The sequence below is a fragment of the Adiantum capillus-veneris genome, chromosome 15 (genome assembly GCF_014529385.1).
Source record: "Adiantum capillus-veneris isolate H3 chromosome 15, ASM1452938v2, whole genome shotgun sequence".
In the NCBI taxonomy this organism is placed as follows: domain Eukaryota; kingdom Viridiplantae; phylum Streptophyta; class Polypodiopsida; order Polypodiales; family Pteridaceae; genus Adiantum; species Adiantum capillus-veneris.
Genome location: NC_140945.1, coordinates 149,155,202 through 149,181,462, shown reverse-complemented (window position 1 = coordinate 149,181,462; position 26,261 = coordinate 149,155,202).

Here is a 26,261-nt window from a genome sequence, read left to right as displayed (position 1 = left end):
AGGGAAAAGTCAAAACTATGTCCAAAACCGCAACCGTTTCGTTACAATTCTCGCAAATTGTCGCTTTTAGACACCCCCGACTTTCGGATGAATCTGTAGAGCCGCTCTCAGGCTACGTTTTGATATAAAAACTTTTCCGATCCGATACCGTTTGTGAAAGTTATGGCCAAAACAGTGAATTGCAGTTTAGAATGGCCAAAACAGTGAATTGCAGTTTAGAATGGTCAAAATGATTCCAAATACAATTTTGAAAAAATATTTGGGATCTCTGTGGCTCTGTGAACACTCCTGTATGGTCAAAAGTACAGTTGGACCCTAAAACTGGCCTAGAGATATCCTACGCGTAGTATGTCTATATGCTCAGAATTTAACAAAATTTGGTTCAGAGACTCTTCTTAAGTCCAGCAACACAATGGTATGCTCAGATTTTCATTTGGACCTAAAAATGGCCTTGAGACATCCTACGCGTAGGATGTCTTTTTGCTCAGAATGACTTGAAATTTTCACCCTAGCTTCTCCTTGATGTGTTGATCACAGTGGTGTGCTCATAAGTTGGTTTGGAGTCCTAAATCAAGCTGGAGACATCCTACGCGCAGGATGTCTTTTTGCTCTGTTTCATCTCAAACTTGCACTGTAGCTTCCCCTTGATGTGCTAAACTCACAGCTATTTTTACTTTTTGATTCTGACACCTATAGGTTGGTCAAATGACCAAGAATCTGTTCCAAAAGCCTGATGTCTGTTCTGATGAATTCCTAAGTCAAATCAACTCCAAATTGGACCAAATTTGCCTAGGAGGCTTGCCTAAGGCTATATGACAGCATGGTATGGTCACAATAGAATTTTGGTTTCAGAATTATGTAGTAGACATCCTACGCATAGGATGTATTTTTGCTCAGAATGAACCCAAATTTGAACCACAGACTCTCCTTAAGGTGCTGATCATTGTGGTATGCTCAGAATTTTGTTTAGTGTCCAAAATCACACAGAAGACATCCTACGCGTAGGATGAGACATCCTACGCATAGGATGTCTTTTTGGCCTGTTTGACCCCAGACTTGTCCCACAGCTTCCCCTTGATGTCAGCAACCCAGTGGTATGCTCAGATTTTAATTTGGATGTCAAAAGACCCCAAAACTAGCTGTTCTTGCCTTTTTCAGTCAAAATGCTAAAGTCCGCTCAATCTTCTCTTTCACTGACCCAAATGAGATGAAATTTATCACATGCACTCAATACAACATTTAGAACATGCCTTTGAAGTCACCCTATGCTTTGGTCTCAAAAATTATGCCTTGGGCACAATTTGGGTAGGATGTCTGGCAATTTCAGTCTATCTGACCTTATCCTGTCAAAATTTGGTCAAATTTCCACTTTCCAGGTGAAAATAGGGTAAAACCTACCTTCTAAACACATTGGTAATCTCAGATTTTCAAAATTTCCACCAGATCACCCTGTAGACATCCTATGCGTAGGATGTCTACTGCTGATTTTTTGAGACTGAAGTGTCCCTGATGCTTCCATATGCTCTCAGCAAGTGCAAGTATGCTTCACAGTTGCAAAAACATGCAAAATTCACTCAATTAAGCCTTTGCTGAAATTTTACGTTTTCTGACTCAGCCTTTTGGCTTCTGGTCAACAAAAATAGGGAAAAACACCCAAGTCAATATGTTATTAGGGTAAAACCTACCCTCTGAACCCACTGGTGCAGTCAGAATTTTCAAATTTGGTCTCCAAAACCCCCTTGAGACATCCTACGTGTAGGATGTCTATGCTTACAGAATTGCAGGTTTTCTTCACAGAACCCTTGCAAATGTTGTTTTATATGCACAACATCAGTCAGTCATACAAAAATGTCCACAAAAGCTTGTTTAATGCATTTTTATCCTCAAAAGCACACTTTTCCGTGATTTCAAATCCAATCAAGCACTTTAGCAAATAATTTAGTGTTGAATAGCTCTAGATCAGAATCGGATCACTTACCTAAAGCTACTCCTACAAATCATATGGGTTTGCATCTATGAGTAGAAAAACGCTTCACTGCCACACACGGACTAGTAAACGCTTTTATCACCTCACAAATCACTCGACCACCAACAACTACTCTAATCCACAGATCCTAACTAAACCTATCTAGTCGCAGACCCTCGGCAAGACACACGCTTCCTAGCTATCCACTTGATCGCGGAATATCCTCTTCCGGATCCACTTAAGAGAAATGCTTTCTTTAGCCGAAACTAAATCAAGAAACCATCACACGAGTGTTAGTAGGAAACCTACTTAGGTCCTTGTGTCCCCGACAGCGGCGCCAATGTTGGACGGGGAGCGACTCACACACCCATGAAGTGCATGCAAACACTACCTAGATCAACATAATGTCAATCGAGGACACAGATGACACGATAGGCACACGTAGGAAATCTCTTTAGCTTGTTAGGCTGAGACCATCCTACACATACAACACTCTGGAAGGCCAACTAAACCACAATCCAGAACCTCACTGCTCTCAACTACACCACCTAGCCACATACACACATACGGAAGGTAACTCACCTAATCATGCCAGAATCATACGAAACTGAAGGAACACCATCCCCTCACTAGGATACACCTGTCCCTAAGCTTCTACACTCAAAACCCTCACTCTAAACCCATCTGTGGAAAACTTGTAGGATGACAGAACAGAATTTTGAAAGTGCCCGAAACTGAAATTTATGAGTACCTATGCGTAGCTTATGTCACCATGATTCTATAGACTACTAGCACGCAGAAAACAGACATCGTTTGATACACTTATGGCCACAAATAGCTCGTAGATGCATCGGTGTGTGCGCTTCGTCTCGCGTGGAATGCTTGGCGTTGTCGTGTAGCTCTCCTCGAGCCTACCGCAATGGTGCAGTCGGATCTCCAATGTGTTGAGCGAGCCGGGCGTAGCGAGAGGATGAAGCTCACGCTCACTCTCTTTCTCTCTCACACACACTAGACGACAGCGCTCAAGTTTTGATTATGATTAAAAAGTCTCCTTTACAAAATGACCTAGGTACCTTATATACTAAGGCTACCTTAGGTTTAACCAAAAATGGGGTTGAAAAGGTCAAATGGCTTTGTATTTACAATCTGGAAGTTCCATTGCACCCCGGCTTCTGAAACTAGAATAACTACTCATTACAAATGACGTTTATAGCCATAATCCGCAGCATTTCATAACTCGCAAAAGATAAGACTTTGGTACGAAACTTGAGTTATGTTGTGTTGTTGACCTCGCGGTCAACAGGGGCACTTCTTCCTTCCTTGTCCTCTGTGGTCCTCTTCCCAATAGGCATCACTAATGTATCCTCTAGCTTTGATGCCTTCTCCAAGGTGACTACACTTATCACTTTTGTCTTTCTTGTTTTCTCCTGGGTTAATCCACTAGTTCCTTATTCTCCCTTGATTTCAATGCCATAATCATTTGACCTAGTTAACACCTGTCTTGGCAATGGATACATGTCTTCCCCCATCCTTGGTGGCTTATCACATTGCGGGCTGATGTGGCCCAACTCTTCACAATTATAACATGTGGGCGTCTGCCTCCAGAACCTACCATTGCTTTGTCCAACACCATTCCTAGGTCTTTCTTCACCTCTTGGCTGATTTGCAAACCTCCCTCGACCTCGATTATTTTCCACCTCACTTAGCATGTTTAGGCTGAGATTCTTCATTAAATCTACCACTTGCCTCATGTCTTGCCTTAGCCCATCATCTTGCACTGCTGTAGTGACCACTGCTGGCATAACCTGAGGAGTAACAAGAACCACTGGTTCGTGATGAACCACTAGCATACAACCTTACGAAGAATCCATAGGCTGAAATTCAGACCTCATGGGCAAAGACTCTACTCCTATTAGCTGACTCATTTATCCTCAACTTCCAGTCTTTGTTCCTTGCCACCTCCAATGCATCTTCATATGTCCTAGGCTTCTTTAGCTCCACTCTCCAACGTATATTCTCCCAAAGACTAGCCAAGAACCTGTCCTTCTTCATCATGTCAGGTGGGGGAACCCGGTGGTGCTAAGGCCTTGCACATTTGCTCCCATGCCAATGAAAACGTACGTATGTACGCATCTATTGGCTCACCTTCCTTTTGCACCAAACCTTGTACTTTTTGCCACACTTTTTCAGGATCTTCCATCTTCACAAACTCCACTTTAAATCCATGCCGTAGATTGTCCCAACTTAATCTCACATGTGGATCAGACACACGCAACTCCTCTTCAAATGCTTTGGACCAAACTCGTGCATCACTCTTCAAACAAATTTGAAGAAGACATAACATCTGTGTAGGATCATGAATCTGATTGCTAGTGCACGCAAGCTCCATCTTTTTCAAAAAGTCTTCCACATCTTCATCACTTCTTCCATGAGATTCCGGATAAGAGAAAGCCATGGCTACCCAAACTACGATGCTTTGAGAACCCCTTTGAACACACGTGCAAGAACCCAAAACTTTTGACTGACCCAATCCCCAGAAACTTCAATGGAGCTCAACTTTAGATAAGGACAAACACGTACACATCAAATGAGTTTTCATAGTTAATCATCGGAATTACAATAGGCAAAGGGAATTCCAATATCTCTCTTAATCTTCGTGGCCCGAACATAAAGACTATGCACTGCCGGAAAAAACTCTTCTTGGACACATGAACATTTATCTGGATTCTTTGTGTTAAATGAAAAGGAGTGAATTGAGGGACATTTTGATCATCCATTAAAGCCAACCATGAAGCTCCCAAGAAGGCACACTTGACTTATGCTCTGATTTTGCCAGAATTTCAGCAGCATAACAACATAAATGGCTCAAAAGACAAAAGAACCAGCCATCACAACTTGGAAAAATTTTGGCAGAGTTTCCCCGGAAGTAGAGCAGTAGGAACCCAAAATATAGACTTTATATGTATGCATAAACTGCCAACAATAGAACCCGAGCATCAAGTAGGAATCACTAGTACATAGCCTATGGCGAGGTCACAAAAAGGGTGCTCCAGCCACCTGTATCACCGAAAGGATCTCACATTTGAGAATCCCCCAACTCAATAAAACCTCACGCTATCGACCCTCTCACGAAAGCATATGCAAATCTCGTATAGTCAAGTCTCAGAAATGGCTGGGACTGCCAAATAAAACCAAGTATGTCTCAACAAAGGCGTACAATGGCAGTTTCCACAAGTAACATACAACACCAAACAATGCGCTCAAAGAGGCTCCAAACGATGCATACCCACGGCAACTGCAAGTGACTTCCACTGTCAGTGTATCACTCTACTCCAGCTACTTGTACCTATGTGAATCACCTGTACCTGTCCCTATAACCTGTAACCTGTAATTTGCAATCTATAATCCCGAATCTCGAAGCTTGAAGCTCAAAGCAGAAGGTACTCAAAGAAGATCCTCCGTGGGGGCGCCAAAAGAATGTAAGCGGGATGAAAACACACACAACGCCTTTATAATGGCCCGACACACACTCTTGGGATGATACACACACACACACACACACACACACACACACACACACACACACACACACACACACACACACACACACACACACACACACACACACACACACACACACACACACACACACACACTATGGGGTACCACTTGGCTTACACAATCCACCTGGCCGAGTCAGGGAACACACCGATGGAGTGAGAGGAGAGAGAGTACCCATTTACCCACTCACACACAGAGAGAGAGACACACATACACACCCAAAAAAATCAGCTCAAAAGAGGAGAATTTCTGATGTTTATATAAGATTGAACTTGGGCCAACACCAATGGGGCAAATAGCTTGCACAATATGGGTAAAGTATGCCAGATACAATCACAAATTGGAGCAGAAGCTTCGCTCATAGGAGAAACCTACACAACCAAATAGCGAAAAAATAGTGAGGAATTTGGCAAAATGGACAATGCCATCATGTCCGTAACGGCCCAAAACCCCAGTCTACAATGTCAAAGTGCTCAAATCCAGACCTCGGATGAGCAGTTTATGGCCAAAACAGGCTTCAAAAACAGCAAAAACACAGTTGCGGCTGTTCCTCCTCTTCTCTCCACGTTTTTTCTGGTCTTCTCTCAGGTTTTTCAGTTCCTAAACTTAGCTTTATTAGTTGGGCACCTTTGGCCTTTTAATTGACCTCAAACAGACCCCGAACAGCCAAAAAAGTGGCCTCGTAGTGCATAGTTGTCACCCTGCTGCATCCATCCGCACACCTGGCACTCAAATTTTTCCAATAATGCATCCTACCACCACGTGAAGTGGCCCCAAAAGATGGTCCTCATGATGACCTTTCTGCATAATTATCACAAGAAAACAGCCACGCTATGTCCATACTTATCCACGTGCAAGTATTGACCCCATTCGACCTCCTAACGCCACTAGATTCCATGTGACGCACCTGCTTACCTCATGTCGTCGGCCCGTGGATAGCTTCCTCGAGAAGTTTTACACGCTACCAACTCCTCATTATTATAGAAAAAACACACTGGTACTGGTGATAGTGATAATCAATGCACTATGTACATGCTGTACTACATGTACACATGTGGGCCCCACGTAACCACCTGGGTTTGGAAAATGGGCAATCCTTTATTCGGTGCACGATGCATGGGTTTGTACATATGCGCAATCCCTTGCTCCAAAAAACTCCTGACAGTGTCTATAGTATACACACATACCAATAAAGCTTCTTAGCTCATGTAGATTCCTTGGGTGAGGCCATGCTTTTATTACCTCTAACTTTGATGGATCCATACGGATACCGTCTTGAGAGATAATATGACCTAAGTATTGAATCTTTTGAAGAAAAAATTCACTTTTTATTTGGTTGAGAAAAAGCTTGTTCTCCCTCAATGCTGGAAAATCCACTTGGAGATCTTGCTTGTGTTTTTCCAAGGACTTGGAGTAGATGATGATATCATCAAAGAACAATCCAGTGAATTTGCGGTAGGGTCTAAAGATTTTCTTCATTAGAAGATTGGATATGGCTGGTGCATTAGTCAAGCCAAAAGGCATGAGTAGATATATTTATAAAAACCAAACGTTGTACAAAACACGGTCTTTAGGATATCTTCATACACTATCTCTATTTTTAAATAGCCACTTTTAAGGTCAATCTTACTAAAGTAGGTAGAGCCTTGTAGCTTATCAAACAGATCCTCTACCCGAGGCATCGGAAATCTGTTTTTGATAGTGATATGGTTTAGTGCTCGATAGTCCACACACATAGGGTATGGTCCATCTTTCTTTTGCACTAAAAGAACTGAATAACAAAAGGGAGAGGAGCCAGGCCTCACCATCCCTTTGTCTACCAATTCTTGTACTTGTGTCATGATATCCTCTTGTTGAGCTTAAGAAACTTGATAAGGAGGCTTGTTAGGCAGTGAGCTTCCTGGTAGGATCTCAATTTGATGGTCATCATCCCCTTGTTTTGGAGGTAAGTCCATAGGGATATGATTGATGAACACATTTTGGAATCCTTTTAGAAAATTAGACAAGTCTAACTCTTCTTGATTCCTACCATTTACATTTGATGAAACATTATGACCTTTTAAGGACTCTTTGACAAAAATCATGTACGCAAAAGCAGAGCTCTTCATTGATTTATCAAAAGCAGGAGGATTTACGAGTGGTATAGTATGCCCACTAGCATCTATATGCATGTTCTTTCCCTTGGTGGTGAAGAAGATTCTCCTTTCAGGGAACTTCATGTTGGCAGCCATGCAATTGAACCATGGTGCCCCTAGGATAGCATCCTTATGTTGAAGAGGAGAGATAAAGAAGTCTTCTTTGTCGACATATCTTTGGACATGAATCCTCAACTTCCCAATCAAGGGAGTAACAGAGGCTTGCCGTCCCTTGAAAGCAGTACCGGTAGTAGTTACAACATCTCCCATCTCAAAAGCTTGAATGCCCAACTTGGTGGCCAACTCCATTGATATGAAGTTGTGAGTAGAGCCATGGTCAAACAAGATGAAGGCATCATGCTCCCTTACCTTTTCCCAAGCATAGGAGAGAGGTGAAATTTTGCAATGAGCATCTTGTTTTGGAGCTTCAATGGTGGAAGATCTAGGAGTCTCATTGCGTGCATTTCTCTTGGGGCAAGAACGATAGCCATGTCCTTGCTCTCCACATTAAAAAAATTTATGGTCCTTGCGAAAAGCTTCAAGCTGTTCCGGGGAGAGTTTATTTTTACCTTTGTAGACTCCCTTCTCCTTGGACCGATTGTTGTTGTTGTTATTGTTGGAATTGCCTTGGGAAGAATTTTGGACATTGGTTTTCCCCTTTGCACAACTTTTGTCTTTGTTTTCCATGGGCTTGAAATTCCGTCTAGAGCCTTGTTGGAAATTGATGTGCGAAGCAACCATGGTGTGGTGGATTAATTCAATGATAGAACCAGGCCGTTGAGATTTGACATACTCGGCCATCTCTTCAGGTAATCCCGCACCAAATTGCTGCTTTTGCTTTGGCAAAGTCTATCTTTTGGGAGATAGTAGCCTTGAGATGTAAATCTCAAAACTTGTCTACATATTTATGAATAGACTCATGAGAGAGAAGCTTTAAACTGCAACATTTGGTAACACTTTTTCCTTTGCATCGTTTGCAAGGAATTGCTTCATGATGGAAACTCGTAGAGTTTATAATGTCTTTGGGGCTTTGCCGTTGCCACAAAGGCTAGCCCACCATTGACGAGCCAATTTCTGGAAGTGCATAGCTACATGGCATAGCTTGGAGGACTCTGTGATGCCCTCATCTCCAAAGGCCGCATTAAATTGCTGGATGAAGGCCAAAACTTTGTTGGTAGTGCCAAAGGTGCCATCATAGGTGAGAAAAGAGATACTCTTTCCTCCCTCTTTGAACTTCCTGAGCTTTTGTGACCTTTGCCATGCAGGGTATGATTTGCAATGTCCTCCCCTCTTGTATTCTCTAGGAGAATAGCCATAGCTTTTGTTGAAAGAGGAGGAAGGTGAAGAAGAAGAAGGAGAAGAGGGTGACCACTTTCTTGCCCTTTTCTTCCTTTGTTTCCTCTCTTCCCTTTTGGAGTGACGAGGAGAAGGAGTATGGGTTGACCATTTCCTCTTGGGAGGAGTTGGTGACCGTCTAGACCGTCATCTTTATGGAGCCACATCTTCAAAGGAACTTAGGATTGATTACTTTCTTGTTCTTTGGATTCCTCATCTCGTATGGGAGAGAGTCTTCTTTTGGGGGTCTCTTCAAGAGGTCTCGTAAGCTCTCTCTCCTCTTGGAGAGTAAGGGAAAACCCATAAGCGTGAAGTTGGTTAGTAACTTCGGCTTGCAAAGCAGGGTTGCCCATAGCTTGCTGCAACCTAGTAACAAGATAATTGACAAACATGGGGCATCATCATTAGCACCTTCATGTGCAAAAGTTACGTTATCAATGTTCATTCTACTCTCTTGGTTATTGTCAGCCATGTTAATAGAATTTGAGCGTTAGTGTATTCTTTGGCAATTCAAAACCTTAGTTGCTACTCCTCATAGCCTTTGAAAATTATCACTTAAGTATCTACACCCACCATTCCAATTGGTTAATTATAGAGAGTAGTGGAGTGGGTCTAATATTGCAAAATTGATGAGGGCTAGCTTCTTTTGGACTTCTTATGGCTCAATAATGGTATAGACGTAGGCAAGTCTAAGAAGACCCCATTATTAAGACCAAAGCTCCTAAGGTGTGCACCATATCCCACATAGTGGGTTCAACAAAATCGATAATAGAGCCCAGTCCCACTTACCCTAATATAATTAACAAAATCATTCATTAATAGGATATTTAAGGACCTCTCTTCTTAAGCAAGAAAAGAGAAACCAAATGCTCTGATACCAATATAATGGAAATGGCCTATAAACTTTGAGAGTAGCAAAATTAGAGAAAGCATTTTTGTGAGATTACTTTGAAAGCATAGAGGGTGAAATTAATTGATGGTAGCAACATAAACGAGTGCGTTTTATTTGCGAGCTTTCAATTTCGAGCTTTTGCAATCAAACCCAATTTTGCGAGCTTTTTGATTTTAGATTTAGAGCCTTTTCTAACGACACAAAAAATTAATCCAAAACAAGGACATCAAAATATTATACACGACCAAAAAGATCTATAATCTCACAAAAAATTGGCTTAAGATTTTGAGTCTCTTTTAGAGATACACACCAAAAACATGTACAAGATTCCAAAAGCCCTAATTTTGAGCTTGTACAATTGTCTAGATAGATACCACAAAGCATGCTTCTCTTACCAAAAGGAGAAATAAAGTCTCATATGTCTAGAAAAGCTACTCCACATCTAATACAAAAGAGAAATCTACTTCAATGCATACCTCTACAGGGCAATCTCTAAGATTTAGGCTCACTACACCACAGGCTTTATCTTGCGGGTTTGCCCTAATACAAATGCAAGGTCTATGGGAGTTAGTGCAAGCTGATGAATGACCATGTGCTCTTTTGGTTGAAGCCCTAGAATATGTACATACACATAGTACATGTGCTTACATGCCAAAAACGCTTTATGTGTAGATTCTCTCTTCTAAGAATCGAGACAGGTGCAACTAGGTTCTTCCTTAATGTGTACATCATAACAAATCTCTGTCAATATTCGAAAAACTATGTGTTGTTCACTTTCTAATTTCTCGTCCAAGAACGTTGCAACCATGCTTGCAGTTGACTCCAATCTCTTTTGCGCTTCTTTGGAAATACCATGTCTCCACTTACGCTTCCTGCTACTACTGGAGCCTCCTTGTGTAAGAGTAGCATTTGTATTGTTCATGCGATGTAGTGGTGTTGCAAAATCTACAAATTGAAATCCACTTTGTACCAAGCTGTCACTCTCTTCCTTTGATAATTTGGTTCCAATATCCACTTGCTAGAAAGTAGGAACAACAGGTGAGAATTTAACTTGCCTTTGTACTTTTTGTGTGTAGCCTACTTCATAATTGCAGAACCATATCCACTGTGCAATTGTCTTGTCTTTAAAAGTTCTCTCAGACCAAAAACAAGGAGCAACCATTCCCACATTACGGCTTTGTAATTTGTTACCACAACTTTTCTTCCCTACCATTCCAAAACATTTCCTCATGCAATTGGCTGGCATCCTTCGTAAAGCCCACTCTTCACGGGCAACTTGGACCTCTTGAATACACCTTGTTGAATTCTCCCCAGGCTACACTGGAATACTATCTCCTACTTCACTGTCAGTGACAATATATACTTCTTCATTATCCTCTCTATCAAAATGTATACTCCGTGGTCTCCCTCTGGTTTTTCGTTGTCTTGCTTCCATTACATATTCAGGTTTATGTGAGCTTGTACCGACTTCACATGTTTTCTTCTTCCGTTGTACTGTCTCTTTCTCACCTTCCATCACAGGCTCCTCATACAAAGGACTACCAACAACCAAGCCTTTTAATGTACTCGTAAAATGATTTGGATTTGGAGATTCTCTGCGTTTGGAATTGGCCATCATTGCTTCTATGGAAGGGCCCGTTCCGATGTATCTGCCTGTGGTGTATCCCAATCTTTTTGCACAATGAATATATGCATTCAAAACATCACTGACACATGCATCATAAAGTGAGATTTTACGTTTACCACCTTCACCTGCCAGCCAATTAGCATGGATGCTCTCTGACAAGTTTATACTTGGAATTTGAGCTCTCTCCCATGGACTCTTACTGACCTATAAATACAAAACATTAAAACCATATAAATGTAAATCTCTGTTTTCAAGTATTTAATAAGAACCAAAAAAATGATTGATATACCATTGTCTCAGCGCTTCCCTAATGGGCAATCCGTTGCTCCCACCAATTAAACCATCTCTCTAAAGCCTTTTTATTATCCCCTATCACATATTTCACCCACCATTCTCGTATTGTGGAAGCTATACGAGAGGCCTCATTTGTAGTCTTTGCTAAGCGCCATGCTTCACACATTTCAATGTGATGCATTTGTCTATCTGTAGCGACATGTTTTTTTGTATGTTTGTGTAGACTCTGCTCCCAATGGAAAAGACACGAGCGCTCCCTGCACAATCATTACATTATGCCGTCCACCATTGTATACAACTCATATTGCTAGCCAATTAGCCCCATCTTCATCAGAGTCTGCTGGTTCATGCCCACACCTCTCCATAACTGTGTTTAAATTTCTCCAAAACAAGATTTGTGTTTCTTCGTCTTCTTCTTTACATTCACATATTGCAATCACTTGCAATGCTCGCATGTTGTACACATAGAACAAATAAGTAATAACATGTGTCTTATATCAAACATGCTATCTAACATATTTTTATAAATTCACTTACCCAGGATCATAAACCGAGCAGGACATAGTTGCCCATCCTTCAATTCGATGAGTATGATCAAGGTGCACCCAAGCACTACCTAAATCTCCTGTCCCTCCTCGCCTCATTATATTGACTAGTTCAACTCCAGAAGCAGGTCCTTTTGTGGACATTTTGAATACATAACATTTGTCGTTAGGTCCACCTTGGCCTGGAAAACGACTTCCATGAAAGAACGGAAAAACACACCGTTTCTGTAGCAATAGTATATTGTCGTATCCATCACCAACAACTTGACCCTGTGTAGCTTTCTCATTTGACAAAATACTTTTGAATCCCCTATTTTGAACAGGGGGCATCATTTCCTCAAGAAAATGGTTAAGCTCTACATCAGTGGCTTCTAAATCATCTTCTTTAGTCAGTGATTGAAATAGCATTTGACGAGCAACTAACATCTGTACTTTTCTAGGACCCCCCTTCTCAATCTTTAAAACTGTCTTAACAAGATTGCGCACTTTTTCAAGAGCTGCCCTTCTAGTACCTGGCTATACATTGTGGTCATGTTCTCCCAAATGGATCACCAAACGTGTTATTGTTGTTTCCTTTGGCATCACATAATAGATCATACACTTGCAAACATTTGAACAAGTGACCGTTCTGTCACAATAGTGGCAGGTTATTTTATATTTACCTTCGCTAGCAGGATAGCCCATGCTGATTTGTCTGTCCAGATGTCCATGAAAGAAGGCATCATTGTATTTCCTTTCACCAAGGTAAAAAGGGCATGTCACTCTGCAACATTGAAAGCTTCCAAGACAATAACTCAAACGCACAGTGCAATCTATGGCCATGTTGGTAGATGCCGGGAGAGACCAAAGGTGACCGTCGTACTTCTGCTCCATACTGAGCATCCTTTTATTGTTGTGAATTGGAGGAAGCTCGAAACAAACATTGCCATTATGAAAATTTGGGAGCTCGTCAACCTTTTTGGGAGTTCCATAAATCTCTAAAAGTTTAGACAACCTGCACGATTTACCTTTGTCTTTCATCCATGAAATGATGGATATATCGTTTGAATAATCCTGCATTGTATGCTCCACCCCATCTTGTGTGTCTTGAAAGGGTCCTGGTGACCTGGTTAGTTCCACTGTCTCCAAAACAACTGTGTCTATACCTTCATCAATATGAACATTTAAATGTGATGGAGTCGAGCTTTTGTTACATGGTGTAGCAAACATAGAAGAATCACCGACTTCTTCATTTGTTTCTAAACTGCCAGCCACATAAACATAGCCATCTGAATGAAGAATGTGGTATGCTGAGGAAAGAGAATGGTCAAGAAGGTAATCCTTTTGATCTTCATGATCCCATCTAGGAAACACATTGACCTTAGACTCAGAGCTCCCTGTCTGAACGACTGCTTGCAAGCCTTCAAACTGAATAGAGGGAGGCAATAGGCTTTGAAGAAAATATTCACTAAGTAGAAGCTCTCCATTTCTTAATGACACTCTATAATCCATATGAGCACCATTAATCGTCCATGAAAGCATTGCTGTAGTTGTAGTTGTCATGTTTGAGACAGACAGGGAGGAATAATACTTGAGGTAAAAAAATTAACGAAAAGAGAACGAAGAGAATGTGCATAAGGTACAAAGAAAGTGTAAAAGCATGCAAATGCAAAAATTTATTGCTGCGTTCATTGAAAACTGTTCCAAATTTAATTCATTCATTGAAAATTGTTCTAAATAGATTTGGAATATTCACTCTTTAAGATATTCACAGTCATTACATTATGCCGTCCACCATTGTATACAACTCGTATTGATAGCCAATTAGCCCCAGCTTCATCAGATTCTGCTGGTTCATGCCCACACCTCTCCATAACTGTGTTTAAATTTCTCCAAAACAAGATTTGTGTTTCTTCGTCTTCTTCTTTACATTCACATATTGCAATCACTTGCAATGCTCGCATGTTGTACACATAGAACAAATAAGTAATAACATGTGTCTTATATCAAACATGCTATCTAACATATTTTTATAAATTCACTTACCCAGGATCATAAACCGAGCAGGACATAGTTGCCCATCCTTCAATTCGATGAGTATGATCAAGGTGCACCCAAGCACTACCTAAATCTCCTGTCCCTCCTTGCCTCATTATATTCACTAGTTCAACTCCAGAAAAAGGTCCTTTTGTGGACATTTTGAATACATAACATTTGTCGTTAGGTCCACCTTGGCCTGGAAAACGACTTCCATGAAATAATGGAAAAACACACCATTTCTGTAGCAATAGTATATTGTCGTATCCATCACCAACAACTTGACCGTGTTTAGCTTTCTCATTTGACAAAATACTTTTGAATCCCCTATTTTGAACAAGGGGCATCATTTCCTCAAGAAAATGGTTAAGCTCTACATCGGTGGCTTCTAAATCATCTTCTTTAGTCAGTGATTGAAATAGCATTTGACGAGCAACTAACATCTGTACTTTTCTAGGACCCCCCTTCTCAATCTTTAAAACTGTCTTAACAAGATTGCGCACTTTTTCAAGAGCTGCCCTTCTAGTACCTGGCTGTACATTGTGGTCATGTTCTCCCAAATGGATCACCAAACGTGTTATTGTTGTTTCCTTTGGCATCACATAATAGATCATACACTTGCAAACATTTGAACAAGTGACCGTTCTGTCACAATAGTGGCAGGTTATTTTAGATTTACCTTCGCTAGCAGGATAGCCCATGCTGATTTGTCTGTCCAGATGTCCATGAAAGAAGGCATCATTGTATTTCCTTTCACCAAGGTAAAAAGGGCAAGTCACTCTGCAACATTGAAGGCTTCCAAGACAATAACTCAAACGCACAGTGCAATCTATGGCCATGTTGGTAGATGCTGGGTGAGACCAAAGGTGACCGTCGTACTTCTGCTCCATACTGAGCATCCTTTTATTGTTGTGAATTGGAGCAAGCTCGAAACAAACATTGCCATTATAAAAATTTGGGAGCTCGTCAACCTTTTTGGGAGTTCCACAAATCTCTAAAAGTTTAGACAACCTGCACGATTTACCTTTGTCTTTCATCCATGAAATGATGGATATATCCTTTGAATAATCCTGCATTGTATGCTCCACCCCATCTTGTGTGTCTTGAAAGGGTCCTGGTGATCTGGTTAGTTCCACTGTCTCCAAAACAACCGTGTCTGTACCTTCATCAATATGAACATTTAAATGTGATGGAGTCGAGCTTTTGTTACATGGTGTAGCAAACATAGAAGAATCACCGACTTCTTCATTTGTTTCTAAACTGTCAGCCACATAAACATAGCCATCTGAATGAAGAATGTGGTATGCTGAGGAAAGAGAATGGTCAAGAAGGTAATGCTTTTGATCTTCATGATCCCATCTAGGAAACACATTGACCTTAGACTCAAAGCTCCCTGTCTGAACGACTGCTTGCAAGCCTTCAAACTGAATAGAGGGAGGCAATAGGCTTTGAAGAAAATATTCACTAAGTAGAAGCTCTCCATTTCTTAATGACACTCTATAATCCATATGAGCACCATTAATTGTCCATGAAAGCATTGCTGTAGTTGTAACTGTCATGTTTGAGACAGACAGGGAGGAATAATACTTGAGGTAAAAAAATTAACGAAAAGAGAACGAAGAGAATGTGCATAAGGTACAAAGAAAGTGTAAAAGCATGCAACTGCAAAAAGTTATTGCTGCGTTCATTGAAAACTGTTCCAAATTTAATTCATTCATTGAAAACTGTTCTAAATAGATTTGGAATATTCACTCTTTAAGATATGCACAGTCATAGCCATTAAGATACATTTGAATCAGCATGTTGTCAATCCATCTGTTCACCTATCGAGCTTTCAAAATCTCCCCAAATACGCGCATATTAAAAAAATGAACATAGGAGTTATAAAATATACGATGTTTTAAAAATTATTTATAATATATATATATATAGTATAGAGTATAGTTTTTTATATTCCCAAATAAGCATTTTAAAATTAAAATGGACATAGTATAGTATATATAGAATATATGGTATTTAAGTATATAGTATATATAGTTACATTACATTATACCAGCACCAGTACCGGGCCAGTCCAGTCCAGTAGCAATACAGTACCAATCAAGTCCAGTCTAGTAGCAGTCTAGTCTAGTCCAGTACTAGTTCAGTGCAGTACAATACCAGTCCAGTCCAGTACCAGTCAAGTCCAATCCAGTACTAGTCCACCCAGTACCAGTCAAGTCCAGTCTAGTCCAATACCAATCAAGTCCAGTCCAGTACCAATTATGTCTAGTCCAGTAGCAGTACAACACCAATCAAGTCCAGTCTAGTAGCAGTCTAGTCTAGTCCAGTACAATACCAGTCCAGTCCAGTACCAATCAAGTCCAATCCAGTACTAGTCCACCCAGTACCAGTCAAGTTCAGTCTAGTCCAGTACCAATCAAGTCCAATCCAGTAGCAGTACAGTACCAGTCCATCCCAGTACCAATCAAGTCCAGTCTAGTAGCAATCCAATCCAATACAGTACCAGTCCAGTACGAATCAAGTCCAGTCTAGTAGCAGTCTAGTCTAGTCTAGTACTAGTCTAGTCCAGTACAATACCAGTCCAGTCTAGTACCAGTCAAGTCCAGTGTAGTCCAGTCCAGTACCAGTCAAGTCCAATCTAGTACTAGTCCACCCAGTACTAGTCAAGTCCAGTCCAGTAGCAGTACAGTACCAGTCCAGTCCAGTACCAATCAAGTCCAATCTAGTAGCAGTCCAGTCCAATACAATAACAGTCCAGTCTAGTACCAGACAAGTCCAATCCAGTACTAGTCCACCCAGTACCAGTCAAGTCCAGTCCAGTCCAATATCAGTCTAGTCCAGTACCAACGAAGTCCAATCTAGTAGTAGTCCGGTCCAATCTAGTCTAGTACTAGACCAATCGAGTACTAGTCCACCTAGTACCAGTCCAGTCAAGTACCAATCCAGTCCAGTCCAGTAGCTGTACTGTACCAGTCAAGTTCAGTACAGTACCAGTATCAGTCCAATCCAGTACTAGTCGAGTCCAGTATCAGTCAAGTCTAGTCCAGTACAGTACAAGTACCAATACCAATCAAGTCCAGTCCAGTATATTATATATATATATATATATATATTGTGATTATACATATATTGTACATAATACAGAGTATAGTAATGTTATATAATATTTATCGTTCATTTCACCATTTTCCACAGTCTAGGACTTTATTCTAATCTTTTTCGTGAAGTTTCAAATTTTGACCCGGGACACCTGTTGGGAGCTAGTTTTGAGGATGCTAAGGTCAAAATTTGGAAAAGTTTTGTATGTAAGAATTGTAGTCCTCAATACGAGGAAAAATATTGCTTCTTTAAGTTTTTTCAGATTCCTTCATTTTGATGCTCGTTTTAGCCCGTAGATTAGGGAAAAAGTGAGAAAATGCTGTTTTGCGCTGTTTTTGTAGAAATTGTCAACTTGCAGGTGAATTTTCAGCCAAATTGAGCCTCCCCCTTTTTTTGCATTTTTAATGTGGTCTTATATAAACTAAAAACTATATTATATGTGTTGTGTAGATAATGGCACCAAAGAGGGATAGCAAGAAAAGAAAACCTCCAGTCTCTCCTTTTAGCAACCGTCAAGTGAGCATGAAGCTTAGGTCCGGTTGTATACCAAAGGGAGCTATCGATCAAGAGGCATCATCACGAGTCCGACATTTGGACACTCCACCAAATAAAAAGAACAGGATTCTCAAAAGGTGTGTTTTTATTGATGATGAGGCTCAAGTTGATGAAGACTCTAACAACATCGAAGATGACGTAGAGATCACAGGTAAATTATGAGTATATGCTAGAATTTTATGTCAATACGTAGTTTATATTATAAAATTTTCAATGGTAGATTGTTAAATTTGATGGACGTTTTTTTTTGTTTGGAAAGTTTGGTAATTAATTACCATGTGGGAGAGTAAGAAAGAGTGAACCATTTTTTATATACATACCATTGATAGTTGCTAGAGAAAATATTAAGTATTGTTTTTGTTTATGTTGGAGAAAAGGTCCTTAAATCTCATGTGAGAGCCCTATATAGGGTGTGCGGCTTTTTAAAAAAAAAAGTTGTCTCCGTTCAAAGGAGACTCTGGCAAAATTTCTGTAAATGAAATACTTTACACTATCTAATCCTAATTGCATATGTTTTTGGACAATTGAATGTTTGTCACTTGTTATCTCTATGCAGAGATAATAGAGACTTGTTATCTCTATGCAGAGACCAATGTTCACATTGAAGATCATCATGACAATGAAGAAAATAGTTATCCTGAAGGGGATGAGGAGAATAAGCATTCCAAACACCTAGGCAAGCAAATTTCGCTTGGCTTGATGAAAGATGTTCTAAGTCAGTTTTATGTAAAGAAGAAGACATTGCCTCCTCCGGTTCCACTTTGTCGACTCATGGTGCATGAGGCTGTTAGGTTTGCTAGAGATGATGTAGAATGGCTCATTTCCTCATTTGATTCTGCTGGGTATTTAGAAACTATGGGGCATTTCCTTGTGTCCGTTGGGGATTCTAGAGGAGATATCATTCCCGTGACCACAGCGGATTTGGAGGAATAGGGACCACTTTGGCGGGAAAGAAATGCTGAGTTCGAGAGATCACTTGGTAGAGAATGGCAGGAGCTCAAAGGAAAAAAGTTTCTGGTATGGGATGGAAACCATAGGCTAAAAACATGGTGGAAGAGAATCAAAGATAGTAAGATCTTTCACCTTTCTCACTCTTTTATTGTAAAGCTTTGTTTTTACAAATGATGATTTTTTTGTGTGTGATAGAGTACTCGGACAATGGTCAATACCATGTTAGTGTTCATTGACAATTCCTTGAGTTGCCTAGAGCAAAAGAAGCAGAGTTGCTTCTTGCACTTGACACTTCCAATGCGTAAGTTTGTTAATTGCATGTTGACTCTCATTTTTTTGCAAGCAATGCTTGTGTTCAACTCTTTGTTTTCAATTTTTCTGCAGCATTTCTAGGGCACATGTCATGCCAAACATCACTCATGAAGTTTATATGTTTCAAAGATTTGGCATGGCAAATAAAGATTCAATCCTTCAAAAATTGACACCTGATATGAGAGAATGGGCTAGGGTGGAGATGACTGTGGAGGCAAGGTATTACCATGGTGCTGCACCATGGTACAACACTCCATGTGGATTGATATCTCAACTTGTGTGGAAGGTGATACCTACTCTACATGTTGGGTAATTAATGTAAAATTTTATTATGGTTTCAATATAGTGTTTTGTATTAGGATGAGTTCACTGCATTTATGTCCAAAGAAAGAGCAAACCTAGATGCACTTGGACTAAATGATGTTGAGAAGAAGAAGAGACTGGACAAGGCCACAAAGGTAGAAGATGAACGGTTGAAAGATAGGGGCTACAAGTACTTGTCAATCGCCAATCCTCTTAATGGTGATGAGTTCTTCAAGTTGCTTTTTAGCATTAAATGGGATGAACCTGGAATGCTAAAGATCACTAGAGATAAGCTCTATTGTTTGACAAGCTCTAAAATCACTCCTGATAGGTATTGAAGCTATTACTTTCTCATTTTTAATTGTATTCATTCAATTTTGTTTTTCTATATGATTAAGTGGTATGTTGTTCTTATTGCTTGTAGAAAGAAGATAATTTTGCACCTCATGAGCCTCACTAAGTCTAAGGATCCACAATATCTTCATTTTGGTGATTACAAGCTTTTTAGAAGTTACATGAAAAAGGAGACTTATTGGGCTCACTTGCATGGGGAGGCTACACTTATGATTGAAAGGATGCAAGTAGAAGGTCCACAACTTCCTAATTCTTTTGACCTATTCTACAAGATGAGCATGAAGAATCATATTTTGCAGGTAGACGTTTGACCATTATTTTTAAAAGAATATAGACATGTTTTAATTTACACAAGATCAAGTTGAGCGTTCTTTTTGATTGTTACTATGTATGTAGGCTTTTATTTATCTAATGGATGCGGTGAAGTCTTCCGACTCTAGTGAGAAGATGTCGGAGCTTGTGTTGTCGGCTAAGAGAGTGATTTACAGGTTTGCATCTTCCACTTGCACTCTTTGCAAAAAAAGAGCATTTCATTTTTTTGTCATGGTTTGGTGACAATGGGTCATTTTGAGAATAATGAAATTTCATTTTGTGTTTACAAAAAATCCTTAAATTCCCTGTGGAAGCCCTGGATATGGGGTGCATGGTTCTTTTGACAATATGCGTGTGTATAATGTCTATGTTGAAAACACTTAAATCCCTTGTGGGAGCCCAAGATAGGGTTTATGGTTTATTTTGAAAAAGTATTCTCCATACAAAGGAGACTCTTACTTTTTTTTTTTAGGATACATGACATTTATTATGCCATTGCGTTTATATGCTTTTCAAAGTGGATGATGCTCTAAAAATTGTGTAGATGGGTTATGCAATGCGTTGAGGCGCAGGAATTGAATGAAGCCCCATTATTCACTAGAGAGTGGATTGATGTACATGATGAGAATACAATGTTCTCTCCCTCTTTGATTGAAAGGAATCTGACAACATGGGAAGCCAAGGTTTGTCCTTGGTGGTTGGATTATCCACTAGGAGTTATTCCAAAGCAAGAGTTGGAATTACGTAAGAGTAAGTATCTTAACACTAGTGGCTCTTTTATTTTGAGAATGTATATGTCTTACTTTAGTACTAATTTATGTGATGTTGTGCTATATGGTTGTTGAGTGAAGGGTTTCAAAATGAGAGTGATGAGTACTTACAGGAGACACAAGAAGAGTCTCTCCCTCCCGTTTCTCAAGGAGTTACTCAAAACACCATTGAGAGTGGCTCTCAAGGTACTCCACTAGCAAGCAATGTACTCAAGAAGGGTAAAGGGAAAATGGAGCCTCCAAGTACATCAAGGAAATCCACTCCTTCTTCAATGCCTCCCATTGTGCCATCTGCAGAGCCCGGCATGTCCTCTTTGGGAACCACTATACCCCATATGGCACCCTCTTCTAATGTGCCCACTACATCCTCATTGGTGCACACTACTTCGTTTGTTGTAGAGTCTTCACTTGGGCGAGAGGCTTGGGAGAGAAGGCCGATCACACGATCTGTTGGTAAGTTTAAGAAAATTGTTAGCATATCTGTCTTCCATATTTCCTAATTCAAAGCTAATTTGGATAATGCTTGCAGGGTTCCATTACCAAACTATTGTAGATGTTTTGCTTGTGGATATATCACAAATTGATAAGTTTTCCCTTGATAGGTAGATTTTCATAGTGCTTACTTATTTGCATTTTCTTCTTGCATTGTTCTATGATTTTGAACATAATTCATGTTTGGTTTTCTTATAGCATCAACAATTTTTTTGCGACACAGAATACAAATCTATATAGCAAAGATGGTGTGCCATGTCGTGAGGTTGCTAGGCTTATCTTTGCAAATTTTCCTACAAGTTTGCTTGTGGATGGTCTAGGACCAATCCCATTGGGTAAGTAACTTTTCTTTGGACTAGTACCTACAACTAACTATGGTTGTATGCTTACAAGTCATCATTCACTTTTGTAGAGGGCATGAGTGTTCCCAAGTGGAACACATTTTCCAAGGGTCTAGTGACAGGGTGCATGGATGTTGCTCGTGAGTTTTTGGCCGATGAGGGGTTTTTAGTGACCATGTGCATGGCCGAGCATATTGGAGATTTTATTGCAGATGCAACTAGGGTGGGACTTGTGCTCTTACGTACATGGACTCTCATGTGTAATAAGAAGGCATATCGGCATCCACTCACTAGAGAGGCGGTAAGATAACAAACTTAGTTTCATAGTTTAATTTCCTAACCAAAAACATTGTAGCTATGCCATTCATTCTTTGAGTTTTTTATTCATGCAGGTACTTGATCTTACCATGTGTCTTTGATATCGTATTGGCCATCCTGTGCCACACTATGATAGAGAGGCAGGGGAGAAAATTACCGAGAGATTGTTTCCAGCAGATTGTAGCTACATGATAGATGATGTAGTCTTCCCCATTGAGATTGATGGTGTTATTCTTAGAGGCGGGGCAGAGCGGTCTTCTTTGTTCTTTCGGTAAGACTAGTCCAAAGTATGATACTAGTGAATGTTATGGTATATATGTGTTTGCATTCGGTTTCTAATTTATTTTTTATATGGTCACGTGGTTACTGGCAACATTAACTGAGCCTCATGACTATGTTTTGGACTTGTTTGCGGGGTGTGGTGGTTTGGGCTGAGCTTCTGCGGAAGATATGAGGCATTGCATGTGTCTAGAGCTAGATCATGTGCTATATGAAAGATGTTTGACCGATATTGCATGTGGACCTGTGAAATGTTGATTGCGGATGCACATTTGGTTGAGGAAACTCTATTCTGACAGTACACATCTTCATGTTTTGATTTATGTTTTTATGTACATGGCAGCCATATGACATTGACATGGCATTTTGGTATGCTCCATACATTTCATTTGGATATTTCATTTGTGTATGTTTGGTACATGACCGCCACATGATGTGGAGATGACTTTGACTGGAGCTTTCTTTTGTAGTTAGATTATGTTGACACCATTGGCTTGTGTGTTGATTTTTGTGAGATAACAAAATCATTAAAGTGATGGAAATAAGAGTTTATGTGAAAGAAATCCCATGTGGGAGCCCACGTTTTCAGTACAGCCTCAAAAATACATACAAATGGTGCTTTTTATAAAGTTTCATTTTGCATAAGCATAGACATGCTTCCATATTTCTTAAAAGTGTTTGGTAGTTGAAGGATTGTACTGTAAGGTTTTGAGTTTTTCCACTATACAATGATATTTAAAGATATCATTGGTGTAAAATTTGGGTTTAAAAGCTCGAAAAAACAGCTCCAATTGTAAAAGCTCGAAACTGAAAGCTCGCAAAAATAAAACCCCCAACATAAACATAGTAATTAGTTAACTTGGCATGAACAATACTTTTGCAAGAGAGAGACATTAGAGAACATGACAACAGTTGAGGACCGGATTTATGTGGAACCGGTCCCCCCTCCAATAGGCATTTGTATTATAGATTCTCCCATCAAGAGAGACTTAGTACAATACAATCTTTGTGTTCCTTGTGAGGTATTTTATTTCGAGAGGTATAGCACCATCTGGTGACAGATGCACAGGATAGCCCCTATATTCCTAGCCTTTCCAGTTCCTTTTTAAGCAACCAAGTCGAACAAATTTTCTTAATTAAATTCACATCATCCTCCTGAGTATGGCCTTCTCATCCAACTATTGGCATCAGGCCATACCCAGATTATGGCCGATTCCTAATAAGATACCGCGGATACTTCACTTGGCCGGGCAAAAATAAAACAAACCCATTCATCCCTTATCCCTCGGGCATGAATGACCTAGGTATAACAACTTGTCGGTTACGCCGCCCTAGCCAAAAAGGGCCAATCTCCGTCAAGTTCCCCAAGAGAATCCTCTCAATGGGCCGGCCTTTCAATCAAATTGACCCCAAGAAGATCCATCTTGGTTTCCGATAATTTCCAGACAATCTTCAAAACTCCTAGTTAAATCTATGTTTTGCAATGGGCTATCTCTATCACCTCTCCTTTTTAACTCCTAGTTGGTAATTTTCAGGTTCCTTCATTTATCAACCTTAATTCCTACTTTCATTAATTATCTACTAGCCAAGTTTATTTAGAAAATACAAGCGAGTTTTTGCCATAGGCATTTGATGGTTAATGTCTCTTCGAAAATGCCAACTTTTTAAGTTCAATCCCCGTTTTGTACGATTCTCAGGTTTTTGCAATCCTTTGCCATCCATGGGGAATCTCCATGGAAGCTTGTAGAGTTTTCGGTTCAAAACAACACGGAGCTCAATTCCGCAAAGTTATTCCCTATCTCCTCCATCCCGTATTTGCAAACAAACTTGAAATTGATAACTTTTAGAAATACTCTTCAATACCAAAAATTGAACTACTTCTATCGAGCTTAAACAACTAATCTTTTCTTATGGTGCCTAGCTTTCCATTTAGGAAGCTAGAAGGTCGTTCTATAATTTATGAGTTTTCGAGCTTTCCACTAAAGCTTAAACCTAAAATACAAGGTAGTCACTAAAGCTTACACCTAAGTGCAAAGTTACCATTAATGCTTAACTTAAGAGTGCAAATCTACCTTTGAAACTTAAGTTGATGATGCATAGATACTCTTAGCACTTAACCCTAATTGAGAGGTTTCCATTAAAGCTAAAACCTAAAAATGCAAGATAGTCATTAAAGCTTACACCTAAGTGCAAAGTTACCATTAAAGCTTAACTTACGAGTGCAAATATACCTTTGAAGCTTAACGTTGTCAGGAGTTTTTTGGAGCAAGGGATTGCGCATATGTACATACACATGCACGGTGCATCAAATAAAGGATTGCCCATTTTCCAGAGCCAGGTGGTTACATGGGGCCCACATGTGTACAGGTAGGACACCATGTACATAGTGCATCGATTTTCATTGTTACCAGTACTAGTGTGTTTTTCTACAATAAGGAGGAGTTGGTAGCGCGTAAAACTTCTCGGCGAAGCTATCCGATGGTCGACGACATGAGGTAAGTAGGTGCGTCAGATGGCATCTAGTGGCGTCAGGAGGGAGAATGGGGTCAATACTTGCACGCGGAGAAGTATGGACACAACGTGAGTGTTTTCTTGTGAGAATTATGAAAAAAGGTCATCATGAGGACCTTTTTTTGGGGCTACTTCACGTGGTGGCGAGATGCATTATTGGAAAAAGCTGAGTGCCAGGTGTGCGGATGATGCAAAAAGGTGACAACTATGCACTGCGAGGTCAGTTTTTGGCCTGTTCGGGGTCCGTTTGAGGTCATCTAAAAGACCAAGGGTGCCCAAGTAATAAAGCTAAGTGTGGGAACTTTTGTAAAAAATGACAATACTCAAGCGTGCGAAACAACTGCATAAGATTAGCAAGAATTGATGGGCGTTAAAAATGGCTGGTAAGGTTAGGGGAAATATCACCAAACGCGTTTCGCTCTTAAGAGCTCATCAGTGGTGGTATAGGTAAAATGTGCTTGTAAGGGAGGAGGAGGAGGTAGGGTTTAAAAAGGGTGCTTGGTTAAAGTTTTGAGGGCTAACAATATTTTAGAAAAGAGTGGAATTGAAGACTAAGTACCAAAGTGCATGGGGAGGAGTGGAATTTAAAACTAAGTACCGGGGTACAGGGAGAGGAGTTAATGGGAGTTAAGGTGATTTTAGGTGTATGTCAAAATCCAAAGTACCAGAGTACAATTTTGAGAGGAGAGTTTTATGGAAAAGAGAGGGTGGGTAGAAATGTGAATAAGGAGTTTCTTTAGGTGAGAAGTAATAATTAAAGTGGTTGGAGGTAAACTTCATGAGGATCCAAAGGCAATATTAGGGAGGGAGGCACGGGTTTTCAGTGTCTCCAAAATTTTGAGCTGTGTAAAGTATAAGATAGGAATTTTCAAAAAGGTCCATCTTGATGTTGCAACCTGAAGATTTATAGGTTTGGAAAAGGTTACCATACATGATGGATTTTTTACGAAGGATTTTATTGTTTGAGACAAACCTCAAGGTTAGAAGGGTGTAAGGTGTGACTTGTTGGAATTACTTCTAAAGGATTGTAGGGAGACTTACTTAATCCTTTAGAAGTAATTCCAACAAGTGACACCTTACACCCTTCTAACCTTGAGGTTTGTCTCAAACAATAAAATCCTCCGTAAAAAATCCATCATGTATGGTAACCTTTGCCAAAACTATTAATCTTGAGGTTGCAACATCAAGATGGACCTTTTTGAAAATTCCTATCTTATACTTTACACAGCTCAAAATTTTGGAGACACTGAAAACCCGTGCCTCCCTCCCTAATATTGCCTTTGGATCCTC